This window comes from Ictidomys tridecemlineatus, chromosome 4, assembly GCF_052094955.1.
Source record: "Ictidomys tridecemlineatus isolate mIctTri1 chromosome 4, mIctTri1.hap1, whole genome shotgun sequence".
Classification (NCBI taxonomy): Eukaryota; Metazoa; Chordata; class Mammalia; order Rodentia; family Sciuridae; genus Ictidomys; species Ictidomys tridecemlineatus.
Window position 1 is genome coordinate 18,963,161 of NC_135480.1, and position 12,250 is coordinate 18,975,410.

Below are 12,250 nucleotides of genomic sequence, written 5' to 3' on the forward strand. Positions count from 1 at the left end.
GCCTGGCACTCCTCCCAGCACCCAGGGTCACATGTTTAGTTCCCAAAATGTCATGACGTATGTTCTGTTATTCTCTCCATTTTACAGAGTAGGAAACAGGAAGATTAGGTAACTTGGCCAGTGCCATCCAAAGGTAGCACCAGAGCAGGTATCTGAACTCAGGCAGCGTGGCTCTGTGCCCACGGTTCTTGAGCAGTGTGACAGAAGGAATCACTTGCTGCCTTCAGGCAGAAAAGGGAATGCCATGTCATTAACCACCTGATAAATGAAATAGAGTTTAGGGCTGGGGTTGGGCTCAGCGGTAGAGCACTTGCCTAGTGCTGGTGAGGCACCGGGTTTGATCTTCAGCCCTACATAAAAATAAACAAATAAAATAAAGGTATTGTGTCCAAAAAAAGAAAGAAAGAAAGAAAGAAAGAAAGAAAGAAAGAAAGAAAAGAAACAAGTTTTCCTGGAAAAGTAACTCAAAGTCTCATAAAATGAGAAACAGTGACACTGGAGATGGCAATGAAAGGCTGAGCGGACTCAGCCCACGGCAGAGCATTAGCTTTCTTCCTCAGGTAGCATGTGCTCAGGGTGTAGTGGGTGCTGTGTGTGTTCAGCCACATGGTGGCCTAAATTTTGCTGCCTGTTCTTGATGATCTGTCATTTAGATATACCCACGTTTTGTTTCAGTCCCACCCGGGGATAGAAATGGCTTGGGTACAAAAACCTAACCTTTTGTTAATAGTTCGACTGTGGTCAGCCTTCCCTCCTACCACAGAAGAATGAAAGTCCACTGTCCTTTCTTTAAAAAGGAAAAAAAAAAAAAATCAAGCCAGGCACTATGGCACATACCTGTGATCCCAGCTGCTCAGGAGGCTGAGGTTGGCCTCAGCCACTTAGCAAGACCCTATCTCAAAATGAAAAAATTAAAAGGGCTGGGGTGCAACTTAGTGGCAGAGCACTCACCCAGCATGTGCAAGGTCCTGGACTCAAATCTCAGTACCATGGCAAAAAAAAAAAAAAAAAAAAAATCACCAGTAGCCAGCATGTGCCTTTGGCAATCTGTCTCTGAGGATCTTTTCCCACCTAACATTGCCATGTGCTCCCCAAAATAAAGTCAAACAATCTGAGATAAACCAGATATATCTTCACTTGCCCACGGCTGTTCTTAGCTCATACACGTGTCCACACCAGTGCAGGGCAGAGAGCAGAACAGGGGCGTTCAGCTCTGAGACCCAGCAGAGCAGTCGGCAGTCCTCCCAGAAGCTCCAAGCTAGAAGCTGGTGACAAGGCAACAGACACACAGTGTGGTTTTCGGAGAGTTTTCAACCAGTGCCTGCTCAGCGGCTGCCCACCTCGAAGAGCTGAGCTGTAACCAACTGCAGCCTGGGTACTTGCTCTGCACCCGACTACACCCCGTTGAGTCAGAAGACCTTCAGACGTGAGATGAGGGAAGCAGGTATAAAGGCTCTCACAAGCCCAGGGAACTCCAAATGTCCTCAGAAGGAAAGGGGCCCCACCAAATGAGGTGACAGAGAGATAAGGGATGTCCCATCATCGCAAAGAACAAAGAGCATCCCCACTCCCCACACCACACCCTCCACCACCACCAAAAACCATGGTACTTTATGCCATTAGCTGAGGCTACTGACTCAAATCTGTCCACTTTCACATTTGCATCTGGGCTCAGACATTTGGCTACCAGTTAACTGTCACCAAGTAAGACACGGGGTGGAGACCTCCTCACAAAGCAACATTTATTGTCTTTGGATCACCACTGGCTAAAAGCTCCTGAAACTTCACCAAATGCAGCTCTGTAAAACAAAGGAAAAAGAACACCATTATAAATTACAATCTCCCCAGGATCTCAGGACATGCCTATACTTTGTATTTTCTAATTTTTGTATAAATATTGGAACAGTACAGAAACAAGTGATCTCAGAAATATGCCACTTTGAAAGCCACATGACAAAACCCAACTATTTATTTCATTTTATTTTACTTCTTATCTCAAATACACAGTTCCTTTTCCTTCAATCCAAAAAAAAAAGCCTCTTTTTAAACAATATGTAATGCAAAGCAAATATAACAAGGTACCAAAACAAATCTTTCCTGCAAAATTTATGGTTCCTCTTCTGTCCCCAGTTGCACACATAACCATCCCCCAGGCCTATCTCTATGCACAAAACACAGGCCACTAATTCTAAAGAGTTGTGTTAATCTCTCGACCCTGTGGAGCGTGACCAGGCATGCTTAGATGCTGATTTCTAAAAGCAATCAACTTTCCTCAAATTAATAAGGAAAAATTGGAAGGAGAAAGCGGGTAGCAAGAAGTACAATAGGAGGAAAAAAAAAAAACCTAACTGTTCCTAAGTCTCAGTGCAGTGCCTTGGAACAGGTAACACTGTTGGCTCCCCAGTAAATTGCCCATCACAACATTTTTCACCCCTAACTTGGGTCAATATTTTACTTTCTAGGCTTGTGAAAATGAGCAGTGATCAGTCACCACTAGGGCCCCTTCCTGGCCAGGACAGGCCTGTCCCTGAGCATCTGCCCACTGGTCATCTGGAAGGAGAACCAGGCAGGCAGGACAGGACATTTCCTTTCCACTGAGAATCCTCCTCTGCTGCTCTCATAAAAGCCAAGTGCCCTCCTAGCTCCTGCCACCCCTGTATTCCTAACTAGAGGGTGTCCTAAAGGAAGGGGAAGAGGATGGAGACTGGGAGCCATTCAAATTCCCAGCAACCTGCAACAGCAGGACCAATGGCCTTATTCCACTGACCCCAGCCTCGCCACCCCAACTCTCCTCTTTTCTCTATTGCACACACACACACACACACACACACACACACACACACACGCACGCATAGTGTGCCAAGAAAGCATGGAAGCATGGACCTGACTTCTCTGTCCCTCGGGGTGGCTTGGAGAAGCAGAGGGAAAAAAGCAAGACCTCTCTGTACTCCCAGGTATCTAACCCTGCCCAAGGTGGCTGCCTGCTGCCATCCCCATGGAAGAAGACTGTGGTCAGCTTGTACCTGGGAGAGAACAAAGCGGCATATAAAAGAGGCTGTCACTCAGGAGGGGTGTGCTCGGTGCCCCTCCCCCACTGGCACTTACAAAGGCTGCTGTTCTCACTTAACCTGTTTCTAGTCTCCAAGGGCACTGACTGCACTTATATTTTTATTTAGCTGCTTTTTAGGTTGATTTTTTTTTTTAAGTATCACAGTTACTGAGGGCAGGAGATGTAACTCAGTGATAGAGCACTTGCCTAATATATACTTAAGACCCCAAGTTCAACCCCCAGCGTTGGAGGGGAAAAAAAAAAATCTAAGCAAACAATGAAATCTTGCAAAATCTTCCTCCCGCCTCAGAACCCAGGAATTCCAGTCTCTTGTGGCCGGAACTTCATTTTTAAGACTTTCCCCAGCTCCCCCACAAGTCAGCCCAGGTAGGGTTCTGTGCCACCCATGGTCACCCCCAGGCCCCAACCTCAGCTGAGCTGGAACATCCTCACTCTCACCAGGCGACATCCCTGGGTGTGTGACTCGCACTTGGCACTGTGCTAGGACTTGGCAAAATGAACTTCAAATTGGCTGGGGCAAGAAAATACGTGGAACGGTTTCCAGAATGTAAAGGGTTACAAACCCTTTGCCTACATCAAAGCCTATATTTTGTTTGTTTGTTTGTTTTTAACGTTTGTAAGTCATATATTTAGTGAGGGAGTGATATGCAAAAAAAAAAAAAAACAGAACTCCTAAAACTCAACAACATAAATATAAACCACCCAATCAGAAGTAGGCAAAGGACTTGGGTAGACATTTCTACAAAGAAGACATACAAATGGCCAATAAGCACATGAAAAGATGCTCAGGATCACTAACCACTACAGCAACCCAAATCAAAACTGTACTAAAATGCCTGACACCCTGATGTTGGCTGCTCTCAAAACAATAGGTGTGTGAGAGGTTGCACAGAAATCAGAAGCTCTGTGCACTGTCAGTGGGGTTGGTGGGATGCACAGTTACACAACTGCTATAGAAAATAGCTTATGATCCAGCGACACCATTTCTGGGCATAAACCCCCAAAAAATTGAAAGTAGGGTCTCAAAAAGGTCTTTGTACACCCACATTCATAGCAGCATTATCTGTAGTAGCTAAGCATGGAAACAATTCTTTTTTTTATTGGTTATTCAAAACATTACAAAGCTCTTGACATATCATATTTCATACATTTGATTCAAGTGGATAGTGAACTCCCATTTTTACCCCGTATACAGATTGCAGAATCACATCGGTTACACATCCACGTTTTTACATATTGCCATACTAGTGACTGTTGTATTCTGCTACCTTTTCTATCCTCTACTATCCTCCCTCCCCTCCCCTCCCATCTTCTATCTCTACCCCGTCTACTATAATTCATTTCTCTCCCTTGATTTTTTTCCCTTTCCCCTCACAACCTCTTATACATAATTTTGTATAACCCTGAGGGTCACCTTCCATTTCCATGCAATTTCCCTTCTCTCTCCCTTTCCCTCCCACCTCTCATCCCTGTTTAATGTTAATCTTTTTAGGGCTGGGGATGTGGCTCAAGCGGTAGCGCGCTCAACTGGCATGCGTGCGGCCCGGGTTCGATCCTCAGCACCACATACCAACAAAGATGTTGTGTCCACCGAGAACTAAAAAATAAATATTAAAAATTCTCTCTCTTTCTCCTCTCTCTCTTTTAAAAAAAAAAAAAGTTAATCTTTTTCTCATGCTCTTCCTCCCTGCTGTTTTTAGTAGCTCTCCTTATATCAAAGAAGACATTTGGCATTTGTTTTTTAGGGATTGGCTAGCTTCACTTAGCATAATCTGCTCTAATGCCATCCATTTCCCTGCAAATTCCATGAATTTGTCGTTTTTTAGTGCTGAGTAGTACTCCATTGTGTATAAATGCCACATTTTTTTAATCCATTCATCGATTGAAGGGCATCTAAGTTGGTGGAAACGATTCTTATGTCTATTGATGAAGAAAAGAATACAAGCAAAATGTGGTACACACTTACAACAGAATATCATTCAGCCCAAAAAAGTAAGGAAATTCCGACTCGTGCTACAACATGACTGAACCTTGAAGATAATACTAAGTGGCACTGTCATGCCAGTCACAACACTGTAGGATCCCACTGACATGAGGTTCTTAAAATCATTAAATAGAGAGGAAGAAAGTAGAACCATGGTTGCCAGACTCTAGGAAAGAGCCCCGATGGAGAGTTGCTTAATGAGAATAAAGTTTCAATTAGAGATCCGGAGTCGGACAGGTGGTGCTGCCCAGCGATATACATGTACTTAATGCCAACCAACTGTACACTTAAGATAGTAGTTTTTGTCACATGAATTTTACCATAATAAAAAAACTATTGAAAAAAATTAAAGGCCCCAGATGAGATAGCAGAAGACTGAGACCTGCTGGGCTTGTTAGGGGAGCAGAAGTAAGGGCCCGCAAGGTCCCACTGTGGCCCAATGAATGAGCGTCCATGATCTCCTGCTTCCTGCCATCTGCCTCCGGTTCTTCCTCATTCCTTTTGCCTGATCTATCTTCCTGAGAAGAATCTGCTTCACTGAGATCTAAACTTCCAAGTTTGATGTAAGGAATACGGAGTAGGGTGGGGGTACCAAGGTAGGCAAGAGAAGGTGGGACACTAAGGAAGGCCTTTTAGTTTTCTACTAGTCACACCAACTTTTAAAAGTGATCTGTGGGACCTGGGGACCTTGCAGGACCAGTGCGGTGCCTTGAAGTAAAGGAGTGAGCAGTTTTTAATGATTTGTTTGGGTTGGTGGTCTAGTTGCCAGCTAAGGGTACAGTTTAGAGAGATGATTTTTTTTTAATCATTCCTTAATTAACTTGTTTTCAGAATAAACACAGCCTTGGTGAGATGACAATCTCTGTTCTTTCCAAAATGAGGACAATGTTGCTTATTTTCTGAATGACGGTATGAAATCCGAGAAGGAAACAGGAAGGCTCACAAATTAGAAAAATTTGAATATCCACAGGTTATTGTTGTCCCGTTTCTAAACCTGCCTGTGAGACCTTCCAAATGAATGAACTTTTATGTCTGTATTTCAAACTCAGAATATTCTCTTGACTTGCACTTGGCACTGTGCTAGGACTTGGCAAAATGAACTCTCAACAAATTGGTCGAAGGGAAAAAGAATACATGGAACAGCTTCTAGAATGTAAAGGGTTACAAACCCTTTGCCTACATCAATGCCTGAATTTTCTTATTTAAGTAATATCTTTTAAGCTAAAATCAACCAGCATTTCTTCAGGAAGTCCAGCATGTCAAACTTTATAATCAATCAACTACCTACTTTATCTTCAAAAGGAGTTCTACATATCAAACCATCTCATCACATACCTTGACTATACACACACACACACACACACACACACACACACACACACACTTTTGTCAATTAAATATTTTTTTAATTTTAAAAAATTAAACCCTTTGCAGAAAGAGTAGAAAGACATATACTAATGCAGTAAACGACATGGCTACTTGTTAGGATTATGGATGATTCTTATGTTCAATTTCATGTTTTTCTCTATTTTCCAAGTTTACATAAGTAAGCATACACTTGTGATAATCAGAAATAAATCACATCCATACATGCATTCTCATTCACCTCCCCGCCTGGCAAATCCATCCGTTTTTATGCATTTTGTTTTTGTTCCATGTCAGTGAGGGAACAAATTTACATTTCTAAAGTGCTTTACAGTTTATATATACGGTACTTTATAACCGCAAGGCTTTCCAGGAGTGGACACTGTCCGACAACCTTCTGCTTCCTGACAGCACCCCCACCCCCACCTTGGGTTAAGCCTGCTGTCACTGTGCAGAGTTCCATCAAAAACTGTGACACACGGAAACGTCCTCACCCTGTGCCTTGTCCACACCCCCACCAGGCAGCCTACAGCTGGCCGGCCCTCGGCAGCTCTCTGCAAAATGGTTTTTGAATCCAACAGAGGCAGCAGCACTCCCCTGGCTGGCGAGAGAGCTGAGGCTCAGCAAGCATCCGGCTTGTCAGCAGGGCTCCAGCTCACATGCCTGTTCCCAGCGGGCGGTGACCCGTGCTGCACACTGAAGGTGAGCTGGCCGTTCCAACTCATTCACATCCACCCCACATGTTTTTGGGACTGTCACAGGCCATCACAGACATTGTTACAGCCATGCACAAGGGGCCATGTAGCCACTGTACCTCTCCGTCCACAGGTGACAAGCCCAAAGCTTGAAGACAAGTTCAGTGTCCCAGAGCTATTACCCAGCCACATCCCAGGTTCTACACCACCACCAGGGCCAGCTGACACCCACACACAACTTCCTTCCCCTGATGGTCCTGCTGTCCCAACCAGACTGATGTGCAGAGATGTCAACCCTCAAAAAGAGTCCCAAGCTCTTCCCTACGTGATCAGAGCGGTATCACGGTGGGGTCAGCTGCCAGGGGTCAAGTCTTGCCTCTATCTCCTAAAACCTCTGTGACCTTGGGCTAATGACTTAACCTTTATTAAGCCTCTGTTTCCAACAATAGAGAGAAGAAAGGAATAGACCATCTCTACTCATCTGCTTGTTTTGTGCATTAAAATCATGTACATAAAACTGACCAGTGTCCAGCCCAGACGTCAATGTTCTTCAAATGTTCGGCACATTATCATTATTAGTAATACCATCGGGGGCAGGAGCAGTGCAACACAGGCACAGCCAAGGACGGACACAATGCCTAACACCAGACCAGAGGCTTCCCGTTCAATTTCTCTTCTCGTTCAATTTCTCACAGGCTGGCAGGGCAGGAATTAAGGACCACATTTTAAGGAGGAGGCTACTAAGGCTCAAAAAGAGACTTCTCCCTATACAAAAGGCTGGGGTCCTAGCTCCCAAACCCTAAACTTGGCCCATTTCCCATGCCACCTCCTAGCCCACAGATGATTCAGTGAATGATCCCTGCGGCTGTCTGACCTAAGAACTGCAAGGGAACAGAGGTTTTATGTTGGGGCGCAGGCTCGGCCATCCCCTAGTGGGCAAAGTCACTGCACCTCTGCTGGCCTCAGCTTCTCCATCCACACCACCTGCTCTTCTCCTCCCATCAACCCAGTGAATGGAAAGTAGCTGGGAAGAGTAGACGGGGCTCATATCGACCGGACGCTGCCTGGAACCTGGGAGCAAGAGTTAGAGGCTTGGATTCTCTCCTGGACAAGGCTGAGCAGCATTCACCAAGAAGGAATCGACTGTTCAGACTCCTCCTCAAGCCACGTGTGTGACACTCAGGTCAATTTACCACTGGAGCCTCCGGTCCAGCCAGACCAGCTTCCTCTGGAACCCACAAGATGATGGCTAATAAGCCAAACTGATCTGCCTCCCATTACAAAAGAAGCTGGTAAGTCCTAATCCAGAAAGGCAGGTAGTGTCATGGGAAAAGGGTGGAATCCACAGTCTGCAGAGCTGGGCTTGGAACCTGGCTCCCTACAGACTCCCTGAGGAATGTTATAAAAATCATCTTACCATTATTGTTTAAATTCTAGCTATACCCAGCTCCATTCCACCAAGTATTTACAGTGACTTAGAATAATACAAACAACACAAAAGAATAAACAGTCATGGGAACCAGGCCAAGAGAAAATGAGTGTAGGGAACCTAATAAGAAAGCCAGGGGTAAGATTAGCACCTGGAAACGCACACCATATGGCCTCTTCCTGCAGAGGTGTCAAGATGGGCCACAAATCTAGCTCTCAGGTGCTTAGTAACCAAAGCCAAAGAGAAACATGATCCGCCACGAGATTCTCTGTGCCCATAATATGAAAACAAACCAGCAGTCAGGGAGAAACCTATGTTTCCCTGCTTGATTTAAAGGCTCAGGGAAATTTCTCCACTGGACCTTCACAAAGGGCAAGTGGGTGAACAGCAAGGCTGTAGCAATTCCACCGCAGACCCTAGTGTCTCCACCAGGTATTCCTCCTCCTTCCGGCCCCTCTGTAAGCATCTCCTTTTGCATTTCCAAGATATAATCCAAAAAGGACAATTCAGCCAAAGCAGGCAAGTCACTCTACCCCTACAGCCTCAGTTACCTAATCTACTTCACCAGGCTGTTACAAAAGCTAAACAGGATAACATGAAACTCAGGAGCCTAACACAGAGTAGGTACACCATCACTTCTGCTGGAATGTAAGTTTCTATGAGCTGGGGATCTTGGTGTGGATTAATCACTGTTGTAGCCCAAGCATCTGAAGCAGTCGCTAGCACACAGTAGATGCTCAATAAACATCTGTTAAGTAAATAAATTTCCTAAAGCAAATTCCTGAAAACACTGGTCTCATGAGCTATGTCTAAAGAAACAAGACAGATACAGAGTAAAACAAAAATCTAGGGAAAATAAAGGTCTAACAAGTCCCCTCCTCTTAAAGAACCACAAGCACACTGAAGGTTCTTATGAGTCCTGCAAGAAAGACATCTCTTTGACTGTGTTTGGCCCAGATTCTTCAAACTCATTTGAACACAATGTTCCTTCTTTTCCCCCCGAAAGAATGGGAGATGGACCCACAAGTGTTCTCATGACCCCCAGGGGACTCTAAATGATCCTAAGAGGGAAACGGGGCCACCAGCCCACAGACAATAACTGTCCCATAACAGCAAAAGAACAAAGGACACCCCCACTCCCCATGCCAACCCCCTCCACCATCACCTGTAAACTTTGGAAAACCAAATGGGTACTTCAGACCTAAATAGTTCCCTTCATACAGACCTGGCTCAGGGCCACCTGAATGCATCCAAGCCAAAGCCAACATCACGGACACCGGGGACAGGGGAGGGTCTTCATCACCCCAGGGAGGGTCTTCATCACCCCAGGGAGGACAGTACTTTCTGAGAAGCAAGCAAGGCAGGAAGGATCTGGGTTCTGTCCTGGAGTCCCTGAAAGGCCACCCACAGGGTGTTATCACATGGTTGTGTTCAGCTCCCCACACCCAAGGTGCTGGGCAACAGGCTCTCCTCACTGTGTCCTCTGCTTATTGACCCACACAGACACTCTCGCTGTCCATGGAAATCTGCAGTTGGTTCCACGTCATTCATGAGCTTCCAGAGAGCCAGCAGGTGGGCAGAAAGTCAGGTGATACCCAAATGACAAGTGCACATACACACACACACACACACACACACACACACACACACACACACACATACACACACATACACACTCTCCTCACTGTGTCCTCTGCTTATTGACCCACACAGACACTCTCGCTGTCCATGGAAATCTGCAGTTGGTTCCACGTCATTCATGAGCTTCCAGAGAGCCAGCAGGTGGGCAGAAGGTCAGGTGATACCCAAATGACAAGTGCACATACACACACACACACACACACACACACACATACACACACACACACACTCACACGCAGCAGAGCTCTCCTGGGCATGCTACAGACCTTCACCAGTTCACCAGGAAGGAAATGATTAACAAATGTTTACCAAACACTTCCGGGCAGCTGGCCTCCTGTCCCCAGCTGTTCTGCAGGTCTTGAGGCCTGCTCCCTCATCACTCTACCTAGAACCCTGCCCCGGCTCCTGCAGGAACCCAGGTTCTGATTACAACACTGGCCTTGACTTCTGACCTCTGCATGCTGCTGGACTCCAGGCCCACAGACCACACCTAGCGGGGACCCTATGTGGCCACCAGATTGATGGTCCTCTAGTTCTGGGTGCCCAGTTCATATATATATAAAAAAAATAAGGTGGCCTATAGGTGAAGGTGGACCCAAATGGAGTTCAGTGTCACCTCGTGCCTTCCGCCCCACAAGGCTTGGTATCTTCAGTGCAACCGTGAAACCCATTCTCAGCAGCCCCTGTGTGCAGGCCCTGAGTGAGGTCCCAGGACACAAAGATGATTGAGGACCAAGAGCCCTCCCTCCAAGGGCTCACCTGAAGGGCTCTTCTCCCAAGGCCCCCTCCAGAGGTGTCTTTACCGTCCCACCTCCACCTGTCTGCCTGTGTTGTTCCTGCAACATCCTTCCTCAAAGGCTACCCCTGCCATGTCTTGCGCAGAGTGGCTGCTCCTCCCACCCCCTCCTCACCAGCCTGAATGCCATGACTACTATGGGGCACTGCCTTCGCCATCCACCTTCTCTCCCCTGTGCTCCTCGGGCTTGGCACAGAGCAGGCGCTCAGGGAAATCCTGCTGAATCAACAGGCAGTCAGCAGTTTGGCTGGAGAGAATGCAGTACAAGACCTGACAGCCTCCCAGATGCCAACCTTGAAAGCACAGCCTTGGACTATGGCTCAATTCAATTAGCACCACTTAGAGAGGGTGTGGATGCCAACGGCGGATCTGCAAGGCTGCGACTAGCAAAGCACCACAGGAGGAAAAAAGGAGAGTAAAGGAGGGACAACGGCTAGCAGGCTAGCAGGACAGCCCACAAACACAGCCCACTATCTGACATCTGACTGCTCTTTATAGGTTATAAAACATTCCCACATGCATTAAGCCCTCCATTCTCTCCTCCCCACTGGAGAAAAGGCAGGGTAGGTAGGGGACTCCAGTGAGTTATCATGAAGACCCTGCCCCAACTATAATGGAAATGGTTCAGTCTGGCCCCAAGAGGGTTTTCTTGGGTTAATGTGAGTGGGATTGCTGAAAAGCAGATTTCCTTCAACAGGTAACAGGACAGGGCTCTACGCTCACATGCCACCCTGGATTTCAGAACTGCCATGGACCAGTGACTGCAGTTCCCTTCCCCTCTTCTAAACGTGTTGAGCCACATGACAGCTCAACATGAGGTGGATCCAGACTGGATCCTGGACCAGGAAAAGGCCGCTCACAAGACAATTAGAGAAATGTGAACGAGGTCTGCTGCAGATGAGTTAACGGAGTCCCACCAGCACTGTTAATTTCCTTACAACTTGTAAAAATTAATTTTGCATGTTGTGTCCTTTGGGAAAGGTGGGCAAAAGTATTTGGAAACTTTGCACTATTTTTTTTTTGTAACTTTCCTTTAATTCAAAAATTATTTCAAATTTAAAGAAAAATAAATAAATAAAGACAAAGGCATTTTTCTAAAAAGGAAGGCCTGGGGTGAAGCACACACAAGGCCCTAGGTTTATGCCTCAGCTCCACCAAAAAAAAAAAAATATATATATATATATCATATATGCATATACATATGCATATATTTTTAAAGGAGATTTAACATTTTAAAAATATCTCTGTTTCCAGCTCTTCAGGGGGAAAG

At 46.0% G+C, this 12,250-nt stretch overlaps 1 protein-coding gene and 1 long non-coding RNA gene across 4 annotated transcripts in view; both read right to left on the reverse strand.

Annotated features, from left to right (window-relative positions):
* The window catches only part of Ptprj (protein tyrosine phosphatase receptor type J), a 180,847-nt gene that overhangs the window by 145,027 nt on the left and 23,570 nt on the right, over positions 1 to 12,250 (reverse strand). The window lies entirely within an intron of this gene.
* LOC144377032 (uncharacterized) lies at positions 1,729 to 12,111 on the reverse strand. Its single transcript, XR_013437567.1, has 2 exons — positions 9,769 to 12,111; positions 1,729 to 1,799 (listed from the first exon to the last, which is right to left on the reverse strand). It is a non-coding gene; the product is annotated as an uncharacterized LOC144377032 (long non-coding RNA).